The sequence below is a fragment of the Canis lupus genome, chromosome 23 (assembly GCF_011100685.1).
Source record: "Canis lupus familiaris isolate Mischka breed German Shepherd chromosome 23, alternate assembly UU_Cfam_GSD_1.0, whole genome shotgun sequence".
NCBI classification, from domain to species: Eukaryota; Metazoa; Chordata; class Mammalia; order Carnivora; family Canidae; genus Canis; species Canis lupus.
The window spans coordinates 6,163,024-6,175,341 of NC_049244.1; positions in this window are offsets into that span (position 1 = coordinate 6,163,024).

Consider the following 12,318-nt stretch of genomic DNA (forward strand, 5'->3'; position numbering starts at 1 on the left):
TGTGTGTCTTTTGGACAGCATACAGTTGCAACTTATTTTTTCATCCTCAGTAACAATCCCTTTTGCAGAGGATTACATGGACACTGAATGTATTTGTTACTGTGGTTGTATTTACCATCTTGCAATTTGTTTTCTATTTGTCTCCTGTCTTTTGTGTTCCTCTCTTACCATCCATTTTTCATAAACTTTTTTTACATGACACTTTTATTCTGTTTTTACTATATTATTTTCATCTATTTTCTTAATGGTTGTTCTAGGTGAAAATGTACATTTTTATCTATTACAATTGACTTCAGAATTACAGTTACAATCCAGCTGTAATATTAGAAATTTCACTCCAAGGCATTTTTTCTTCCCCACATTTTGTCCTTTTGCTGTCATGTGTTTTAAATCTATAAGTTATATAACAACAATAATGCAATATTATAATTTTTGCTTTATACCATCTTATATCTTTTAAGGAAAGTAGAAGAATTATAAGAAAATATATAGCATTATAATTATCCACATATATTCAATTTTTCAGCTTTCTTCATTACTTCCTATGGATACAAGTTACCATCTAAGGTTATAGAGAAAGGACTAAAGGACCATTTCTACATTTTTGGAGGATGGAGGTGGGGTGCAGGTCTTCTAGTAACAATTAATTCATTTTTAGAATATGTCTTCATTTTGTCTTCATTATTGAAGTATGTTTTTTTTCTTTCAAAACTGAATATCTTATTACTTGGTCTTATGAACGCCATTGTCTTTGATAAAAAGTCAGCCATTAATCATCTGTTTTTCCATCTGATGAGTCATTTCTCTCTTGCTACCTTCAAAATGATCTCATCTTTGGTTTTCAACAGTTTGATTGGTCTAAGTATAATTTTTTTTTAAATTTTATTCTGCTTGGGGTTCATTTATATTCTTAGCATTATGGCCAAATATTTATCATAAATTTGAGAAGTTTTTAGTTATTTTTGAAGATTTATTTGCCTCTTTTCCTCCCTCCTATGTTTCTAGGACTCCCATTCCCCATATGTTGGCATGTTTGATTTTGCCCCAACAGTCTTTAGGGCTCTGTCCATACTTCAATCTTTTTTCCTATGAATTTGTCAGATTAGATGATTTCTGTTAAATCTATCTTAAAATTCACTGATTCCCTTGCCATTTCCAATCTGCTGGTGAGCCCCTGTATTAAATTTCTCATCTCAGTTATCACATTTCAACCTTTTTATTTGCAATTCTAGGACTTACCTCATTTTGAGATTTTCTATTTTTTTTAAAAGATTTTATTTATTTATTCATAAAAGACAGAGAGAGAGAGAGAGAGAGAGAGAGAGAGGCAGAGACACAGGCAGAGAGAAAAGCAGGCTCCATGCAGGGAGCCTGACATGGGACTCTATCCCGGGACTCCAGGATCAGGCCCTGGGCTAAAGGTGGCACTAAACCACTGAGCCACCTGGGCTGCCCTGAGATTTTCTATTTGCTGATTGAATGTGATTACACTTTATTTTAAAAGTAGTTTATTTTGCCTCATTAATATGTCTAATTTATGTCTTCTTTGAATTATTCATCTGTAAAATCTAACATCTGAGAATGTGCAGATATAGTTCCAACCAACTCTTGTTTTTTTCCTAAGTATGAGTCATATATATTTTTGAATGTCTTGCAATATTTTCTTAAATATTAGGCATTTTAGATAAAATGTTGTACCAATTCTGGGTTCTTCCCCTGTCTGAGGGTGTTTGCTGTTTTGATATTGTAGTAACTTGCTCAGATAGAATTTGTAATGTCTGTCTCCCTCACAATGTGTGGCTGCTAACATATTTGCTCATTTTTAAAAATTTCTTCTCTTCATGTTTAACTCTGGCTTTCTAATCATTGGCCCTGTGGCCACATAGTTTAGTGCTCAAACTTTGGTCAGAAGTTGCATTCAAATATTTCAAGTCACTAAGGCTCCCACCCTCTGTTAATGGATTTGTTTGTAAGCTAGAAGGTACATTCAAAATCCAGGGCAGCGTGGCAGGGTGGCTCAGTGGTTTAGCGCTGCCTTCAGCCCAGCCTGGGTCCTGGAGACCCAGGATCGAGTCCCACATCAGGCTCCCTGCATGGAGCCTGCTTCTTCCTCTGCCTGTGTCTCTGTGTCTCTCATGAATAAGTAAATAAAATTAAAAAAAATTCAGGTTATCCCCAAGGCTTCTATGGCTTTTACTGTGTACTAGACTCTCACATCTACTCTGTACAAGCTTGGGCTCTATCAATCAGGAAAATGCAGGTGATGGGCTCTGACACAGCCTCCAGTCATCCCAGGAAATGGGATGAGAATATCAAGTCCCCTTTGGGTTTTTCATATACAGGAACTCCTGGTAAAATCCCTAGTTAGTCCACTTGTCTGTTGTTTGCTCCCAAAAGATGAGCATCTGGCCTCCTGCCCACTTGCTGCTTATATTGTCCCTTTAATTGACAGTGCTTTGATTCAAATGTACCTCATCTGGTAGTGGCAGTGAAGCTTATTGTTACACAGCCTGCCCCACCTTAGCTGAAAACCATTTCATTGAGCTTGGAGGCAACTCTCCCAAAGAATAGCATACTCATACGCTTTGTATCCACCTTCAGTAGTTTTTAACTACTAACTATATCAGTTTGCTGTATGCTTCTTGGTTAAATTTCTGAGCATTATAATGGTTGTTCTGGACTACTTTTTCCAGGTCTTTAGTTGCATTCTGGGGAAGTGACTTTTCATCCTTCTCACTCCATCATGCCAGAAATCAGAAGTCTTCCAAACTTTTCCAATCATCATCTCTTTGATGGTGTGCCCAGACCATCTTTATACCCCTTCTCCCCTTTTGGAATGGTTCTTTCATTGTCCTTATGTTTTACACACATCTCTATATTGCATATTGCTATACATCTTTTGTTACCTAGTCTGATAATCTATGACTTTTAATTTGATATTTTAATGATCTTTTATTAATGTGACATTTACATTTTCTTCTATAATTTTCCTTTTTCCCTTCAATTTTTATATTTTTCTTTCCTTTAATTTACTGAGGTTTTAATTCTTTTTCCACTTTTTCTTCTTCACTGGTTTTAAAATTTTAAATTCATCCTAAATTTCTTTAGTAGTTACTTTAAAATTTTTAACATACATAACTAAAAAAAAACCAAATCAGCGTACATATATTCTTCTTAAATATACAAGAAACTTAGGCAGTTTTAACTTCAAACGTTGCCTTGCATTTTTAATTTTGTGTTATTTTTGGTTACCTAGGAATTAGACTTTAAGAATATGTATTTTTGTAACTTTGTAAGTCAGACATTAAAAACATTCTATATTTTCAGAAATTGCTAAAATTTAAGCCCATGGTTTTCTTTGCTTACTATTCCTGATGCATCACAGAGTAAGTTTAGAATTATTTTCCTTTATTTTGAAATCCTGTCAATGAAGTTCTCTGGATAAAAAAATTAAAAAAATTTTTTTTTTCTCTGACACTTCTTTATATTATCCTCTTGAAACAACTTTAGATTCTTTCAGCACTTTTATGATACTACTGACTTAACTTTTGAGTTCTGTTTTTATTTCTCTTTAGACAATCTTTTAACTGACTGCTGAGAATTTTTTTCTCTTTTTCCCTTGTTGCACACAGTTTACTATTGTGTCTACGTGTGGATTTCTTCTTTATCATGGTTGAGATTTCTTATGCTTTCTTAATATGAAATTTTTGGCTTCAATTTTTGAACAATCTTTGCTACTCTCTTAATATATTACCTGTTGTATTCTATTATAATTTGCTGATCAAATACAGCTTATTCTAATTTCATTAGGTTTAAGAATTTAATTTGAGAGAAAGAGCAAATAAGTGAGAAAGCCTAAGTAGGGGGAGGGGCAGAAATAGAGGGAGAAGTAGGTTCCTGGCTAAGCAGGGAGCCCAATGTGGGGCTCGATCCCAGGACCCTGAAATCATGACCTGAGCAGAAGGCAGACACCTAACTGACTGAACTACCAGGTGCCCCTCCAAATTCATCAGTTTTATATGCATTCCTATGTGTGTCTGTACAATTTCATGTGTAGCTTCCTATAAGCATCACCACAAGCAAGATCCTTGCATGTACTATTATAAGGCTCCTTTGATATTCTTTTATAGCCTCATTTGCCCTTCCATCCCTCTCCCTAACCCTTGCATGATTTTTGAATTTTGAGCCAGCCTTGCATAACTGGCATAAATCCCACTTGGCCTTGGGGTATACATTATTGAACTTGATTTGCTAATGTTTTTTGAGGATTTGTACATCTAAGGTCATTAGATATATTCATGTGTAGTTTTCTTTTTTTATGCTGTTTTGGTTTTGATATAAGAAAAATTCTGCCCTCATGGTATCAGTTAGGAAGTACTCTATCCTCTTCAATTTTCTGGAAGAAATTGTGTAGAATGGCATTAATTATTATTTAAATGCTTGGTAAAATTATGCTCCAATGAAACTGGGCCTGGATACATCATTTTTTGGACATTTTAGTTGCAAATTTAGTTTCTTTAATAGTTATAGAATAATTTGGGTTATCAATTTCATTTGGCTGACTTCTCATAGTCGGTAGTTTTTGAAGAATTAATCAGATTCTTCAAAATTGTCAAATTTAGGAACATAAAGTAGTTTGTAGTCTTCACTTACTATCTTCTCAGTGATTTCGGGATCTGTCGTGATATCGTCTGTTTTATTCCTGATGTATCTTTGCTTTTCATTTTTCTCAGTCTTACTAAAGGTTTTGATTTTATTGTTATAGAGAAGCCAGTTTTTGTTTTATTATTTTTCACTATTATTTTCTTGTTTTCAGTTTTATTGAGTTCTGCTCTATGCTATCTCCTTCTTTCTATTCACTTTTGGTTTATTTTGTTCTTTTTTCTAGTTTCTTGAGATAAAACCCTAGATTATTGGGTTAAGTTCTTTCTAATATAATTACTCAGTGCTGTAAGTTTCCCTTGCAACCCTGACTTAGCTGCATCTCACATAATTTTGATCTGTTTCAAAATTTTATTTATTATATTTATTCCCTTCAATAATTTCTTTCATCCGTGGATTACTTAGAAGTATCTTATTTAATTTCCAAGTGTTTAGACATTTTCCTATTGTAGTTGTGTTATTAATTTCTAGTTTGATTCCATTATAATGAAAATATGTACTATACATGATTTCAAATTTTTGAAATTTAAGATTTGTTTTATCACTCAGGATATGGTATGTATTGGTGAATATTCCATAGGTACTTGAACAGAATATATATTTGGTTGGTGCTGGGTGAAATGTTCTGCATAAATTCATTAGACCCTTCAGTTGATGGTTTTAGTTCTATATTATTGCTAATGCTCTCATATTTCTATAAATTACTGATTGTAAGTCGTTGAGATCTTTAGCCATAATTGTGAGACTATTTCTTTCAGCTCTGTTAGACTTTGTGTCATGTATTATGAAGCTTTGTTGTTTTTGTGTACATGTGTAAGATTATCACACCTTTCTGGTGGATTGATCCTTTTATCACTTTATAATATCCTACTTTGTCACTAATAATTTTCTTTGCTATGAAATCTAATTTCAATAGTAATTATTACCCTATTTTTAAGTCTGCTGCCAACAAAATAAGACAATGACTAAATAATTCAATAGTGAACTTCAACAACAGACTGGATTAAGCAGTAGAAAGAATCAGTGACTTTGAAGACAGATCATTAGAAATCATCCAGAAGAACAAAAAGAGAAAGGAATGAAGAAAAATGAAGAATGCCTGTGTAACACCATTTAGGAAAACAATCTATACATGTTTGGAGTCTCACAAGAAGAGAGAGGAAAAGAGGATAAAAGTTTAAGAAATAATTAATGAGAACTTACCAACCCTGGGGAGATATTTGTACATTCACATTTAAGAAGCCAATAGTTCACCAAATAATTTCAATCTAAAATTGTCTTCTCTAATACACATTATAATAAAACGATCTAAAATTTAAGCATGAGAAATTTTAAAAGTGGTGAGAGGAAAAAAAATTATCTCAAATAAGAGACCCCCCCATAAGGCTATGAGCAGATTTCTCAGCAAAAATTTGCAAGCCAGTAGAGAATAGCATGATCTATTCAAAAGGCTGAAAGAAAAAAAACAACAACAACCTGCCAACCAATAATACTTTACCTAAGAAAGCTGTCTTCAGAATTCAAGGAGATAAAAACTTTCCTCAAACAAATAAAACCTGAGGGAATTCATCACCATAAGTTCTGATGTACAAAAAAAAAAAAAAAAAAAAAAAAAGCTTAAAGAGTTCAAGCTCAGGGTGCCTACCTGGCATCATTTTTTTTTTTAAAAGATTTTATTTATTTATTCATGAGAGGCACAGAGTGAGAGAGAGATTGAGAGGAAGAGGCAGAGACACAGGCAGAGGGAGAAGCAGACTCCATGCAGGGAGCCCAACATGGGACTCAATCCCAGGTCTCTAGGATCACACCCTGGGCTGAAGGCAGGGCCAAACCACTGAGCCACCAGGGCTGCTCCCTGCCTGGCATCATAGGTTGAATGTCAACTCTTGGTTTCAGGTCAGGTCATGATCTTGGGTAGTGGGATCAAGCCCTGCATCAGGTTCTGTGCTCAGCAGTGGGAGGGGTAAAGGTCTGCTTATGATTCTCCCCCTCTGCCCTACCCCTCCTTTTATGCACGCTCTCTCTCTCTCTCAAATAAATAAGTCAATCTCTTTTTTTTAAAGAGCTCAAGATGAAAGGAAAAGATACAAATTAATAGTAGCATCACACAATATGAAAACATAAAAGAGTAAAGGTAAATCAGATTTAGAGTAATACTATAATACTATGGTTTGTTAACCACTTAACTTTAATATAAAGGTAAAAAGTCAAAATATTAAAATAGCTATATGTACATTAATCTGTTAATGGGTACATTTGCAAAATATTGTAAATCATGACATCAATGCATAAAATGCTAAGATGGGGCAGGGGAGTAAAATGTTAAAGTTCATAAAAGTGATCCAAGGTAAGTTGTTATCAGCTTAAAATTAAATATCAATAAAATGGGTAATCACAAAACAAAAACATACAGTATATACACATAAGAGAAAAATAAGGGTAACAAAGTATACTACTTTGGGAAATCATCAGTTCACAATGAAAGATAGCAAGAAAGAATGATAGAAACAAAAGAACTACAAAACTGCCAGAAAACAACAAGATGTCAATTACAAGTACTTACCTATCAGTATTTACTTTAAATGTAAATGGATTAAATACCCCCCCAAAGGCACAGAATGGATAAGTGGATAAAAAAATAATAAAACACAACTATATGAGGCCTAAAGTTTCCACCAAAACCTACTGCATCTATAGATTCAATGTAGTCTCTACAAAAATTCGAATGACATTTTTCACAAAAATGCAAAAGTAATCCTAAATAATCTACAAAAAACCCTGTTAGAATAAATAAATTTAGTAAAGCTTCAGGAAACAAAATCAATGTGCAAAGTTAGTTGTGTTTTCTAGGCTCCTATCAGTCAGTATAGCATATGACTCTTGATCTTGGGGTCTTGACTTCAAGTACAACATTGGTCATAGAGCCCACTTATACATACATACATACCCATACATACATACATACATACATACATACATAAATAAGCCTGGATGGCTCAGTTGAACAATTTTCTTTGGCTCAGGTCTTGGGATCAAGCCCTGAGATGGGCCCTTGCCCGGTGGGGAGTCTGATTCTCCCTCTACCCCACCCCACCTCCTGCTTGTTCTCTTTCTCTCTCAAATAAATAAATAAAATATTTAAAATATATAATAAATAAATAAGTTGTGTTTCAATACACTAACAATCAACTATATGAAAAAAGAGAAATAAAACAATCTCATTTACGATAACACTAAACACAATACTTAGAAATAAATTTAACCAAGAAAAGGAAAAATCTATACACCAAATATTATAAAATGAAAGAAATTGAAGATACAAATAAATGGAAGTTTATCCCGTGTTTACGAATCAGAAGAGTTAACATTATTAAAGTGTCAATACTACCAAAGACATTTATAGATTCTTTGCAATCTTTATAAAAATTCCAATGATATTTTTCACAGAAATATAAAAATAATGCTAAAATACATATGGAGTCATAAAAGCCCCCCAAGATTGCCAAAGCAATCTTGAAAACAAAGCGGAGGAATTCCACTTTCTGATTTTTAAGCTATAGTACAAAGCTAGAAGAATCAAACATTATAATACTAGCACTAAAATCAGACACATAGACCAATATGAAGCATAATTGAGAGGCCAAAAATAAACCCCTTTATTTCAGGTCAACTAGTATTTCACAGAATACTCAGTAGAGAGAGAATAATTTTTTAATAAATGATGTTGGGAAAATTTGATAACTGCATGCAGAAAAATGAAATTAGACCCTTATCTTACACTACTCAGAAAAATTAACTTGAAATGGAATAGACTTAAATTTAAGACCTAAAATTAAACTCCTAGAAAAAATAAATCAATCCTTGACATCAGGTTCTGTAATAATTTTTTGGATATGACACCTAAAGCAAAAGAAATAAAAACAGAAGTCAACATGTGGAACTATATCAAACTAAAAAGCTTCTGCACAACAAAAGGGAAATAAACAAAGTGAAAAACCAAGTTATAGAATGGGAGAAAGTATTTGCAAATCATATATGTAATAAGGGATTAATATCCACAACATATAAGGAACCTCTACAACATAAAAGCAAAGAACAAAACAACATAATTTTAAAATGAGTAGGGGCCTTGAACAGACATTTCTTCAAAGAAAACATACAAATGGCCAAAAAGTACATGAAATGGTGCTCCACCTCACTAGTCATCAAGGAAATTCAAATCAAAACCAAACTGAGATAGAGATTTCCTGCAGTATCCAAAAGTAGAGCATTCCTATGAAGTGTTTCATAAGCCAAAAAGGCATAAAGCAAATAAGCAATTATTTTGTGAGGGCAAAATCCTCTTTGGATTTCTTTCAGTTAGTGAAAACAGGTATTAATGTAAGTCTTTTATAAAAGCAGAGACATAAAGCCAACTTTTGGATAGTAGGGAAAACTGGTATCACTGCACACCTGTTAGAATAGTTATTATAAACAAGGCATAGGACATAAATGCTGGTAAGGATGTGGAGAAAAGGAAACCCTGGTGCACTGTTAGTGGGAATGTAAGTTGGCACAGCTGCTATGAAAGAATATAGAGATGCCTTAAATTAAAATTCCTTACATGCAGAAAACCTATTGTTTTTATTCCCTGCTATATTCTCCCTACTTAAAAGAGTCTTTAGGTATAAAAATGCTTGCCAAATAAATGAATGAGTATCCCTTATTCAGTTATAAGCCTATTGAAGTATGGGACTTGCTTTATTTATCTGTAATTAATGGGATGTAGGAGATTCTCTGTATTGAATGAGTTAATCATTTTAAAATGCTGAGTTTTTGCTTGATCAGTATATTAATAATTGCTATTCTTGACTGTTGTGCAAAACATGTCAATAATTGGCACAGGAAAAAAAAGAGTAAATCTAGGGTGTAAAAGTCTTGATACAAATTGGTTCTATTTAGACTTGTCAATTGACCCATACTAAATTTGATTCTTCCTCCAGCTGTAATTTTGGTAAGTATCTTCTAAATCTCTCTGTTTTTGCTCATTACTTTTTGATTTATTGGCTTTTCTTGTCACTCTCATTTCTTTTTTCATAAAAAGTTAATTCATAAAGTGGGGTATGAGGGTCAGCTGGATCTCTGCATAGCTAACCAGGTGCTCTACTATCATAGGCATACTCTTCACGACTGGGCCAATTACATTTATTATCTTCACATAAAAACAACTCCAGTGCCATTTTTAGTCTTTCTGGGGACTTAAGTGACCAAAACTTTCTACCTTTTACTAGGAAGCTTTTATTTAAATAAAATCAACAGGAAATTGACAGCAAAGGGATTTAAGCATTCTTCAGTTGGCACATGATCTTCATATCCCTCAGGATGAGTCCACTGATTGTAGGATTATAGTACCTAAAAAAAGAGAGACTCCAAGGTTCAAGGAAACATGAATGAGTGTTGACAGTTCATACACACTAGTAGAGAGTTTCACTATGTTACTTGACATTTTAAGTGGTTTAAAAGTTAGTTTCTCCTTCATCAGAGACAGAACGTTCCAGTATGTTTCTGTGATTCAAGTACTGTTTGAGGTATTCATCTGTGGAGAGGAACATATTTTTATTTAAAAAAAAAAAGAAATACCTACTATAAACATTCACTCTACATCATTCAGTAGACTCTAATGCAACTCATTAGAAAACTTTGGTTTGGCTCATGTGACCTTACCAGTTGATATCCCACCTTCCCCCCTGTCCAAATGTTCACATTTGCTGAACTCACTATATACTCTCATTCTGTCAGTTCAGATGATACGTACTCTGAAATCTTACTTGGTCCATCCTAAGCTGTTAAGGGCATCCCTTTACCATATGCTATAACAATCTGTTTAGATATTCATCCCTCCCAGTATACTTTGGGATCATAACTGAATTTCCACTGAAATTTCAGAATTTCTTCAGAACCTGGAACTGTGGAAAAGGTTCATTTCTGAAGAATATTTAAAATAATTTTAGGTGCACACTGAATTCAATATCTCAGATGCTGGTCATTGTTTTATGATGTCAAGACAATTTTTCCTCACAAAATAAATTCTGAATATGTAAGGACCACAGCTTGATTTTTTAATTTTTCTTTACATATTTTTTTAATTGGAGTTCAATTTGCCAACATATAGCATAACACCCAGTGCTCATCCCATCAAGTGCCCCCCTCAGTGCCTGTCACCCAATCACCCCCACCCCCCGTCCACCTCCCTTTCCACCACCCCTTGTTCGTTTCCCAGAGTTAGGAGTCTCTCATGTTCTGTCTCCCTTTCTTCATCTATTAGGCTACATCCTCTTAAGAGTCTGAAATTATGTCTGAATTCTTTAAGGTTGGCACCTATAGAGGGGCCTGATGCAGAAGAGGCACTCTAAATATTGGTTGAAAATATGGGTAGGATTAGAGGATTAAACCGGGTACCATTTTATAAAATTGAGTCATTACATTTGACTTTAAAAAATTTAGTATTTATAATACTACAAATAGAAGGGGTGTGAGGGATGAATCAGTGTTCTAAGATGAACTGAGCTACTGAAATAAGTTTAAAATTTTCAACTTAAAGTTAAGCTGTTTTTGGTAAAAATGCTTCCTTTAATTCCCTAAGAGATTGAATATTTGCTGTATATCCTTATACTAGTTTCCCTCTACTCTAAATTCCTGAAATAGAAACTGTGAGATTGGCTTTAGGTTTTTGATGTATTGCTATTCTTAGCTATCTAGTAACTCAACTTAGCATCCAGGAAACCAAGTCTGGGAATAATAAATTGGGGTTCATTTTTTTAGCAAGATTCAGTCTCAGAGAAGTGGTAGGTTCCCTCAATATTCCTAGGGAAGACTCCTTTAATGCAAGCCAGTCACATAATCTAATTTCCATCCTCATATAAAGTTTTATTCTTAAGTCCTTGCTGATAAGGGTCCTCAACATTAAATGGACTTAAATGTTTTAGCCATAAATGTCAATAATTTAAGATCAGGTATAGGAAGGAAGGAGAAGACAGAATTATCAGTTAAGAGCATCTACTTATAGACAAATAGAAACTCCTGATCCAGGAGAATTATATTCATGAATGCCATTGGTACATGGAAGGACCAAGAACTAGAGACAGGAAAGGAAAACATGATGGAAAAGTAAGTAAAGACATTATGTGAAATTCCTGGTATATGGTTTAATTTTATTTTGTATTTTAAAATGAGAATGAAAAAACATGTGCCAAAAAAAGATAGCTTTGTATTAACTCTTTTAAATTCCCAAATGTACAATTTTGGAAAGTGCTGAAGAAAATAGCACAATATTATACTGGTTCTGCATCCTGGGTTCCAAAGGCACCAACTTCACACAATTGAACAAAAAGTAGACAACTCTACAATATGGATATCTATCTTTCGGTTTCTTTCTATGTTTGATTTTACTACATAGATAGCCAATGGATGATATAGAATCACGAGGCTAAGACGAAAAAATGGTTGAATTTTTAAGTATTTGTTTTCACTCTGGGTTTAGAATTTTTCTATAGTAAGTTTCAGATCCAGGTTTCTCCTATTTCTTCATAGGGACTGTCATAGAACAATTGGTGTTTTAAACATCACTGAAGAAGGGGTATTCAGATTTGTTGGACTATAAGATTCTCTTGCCCTACT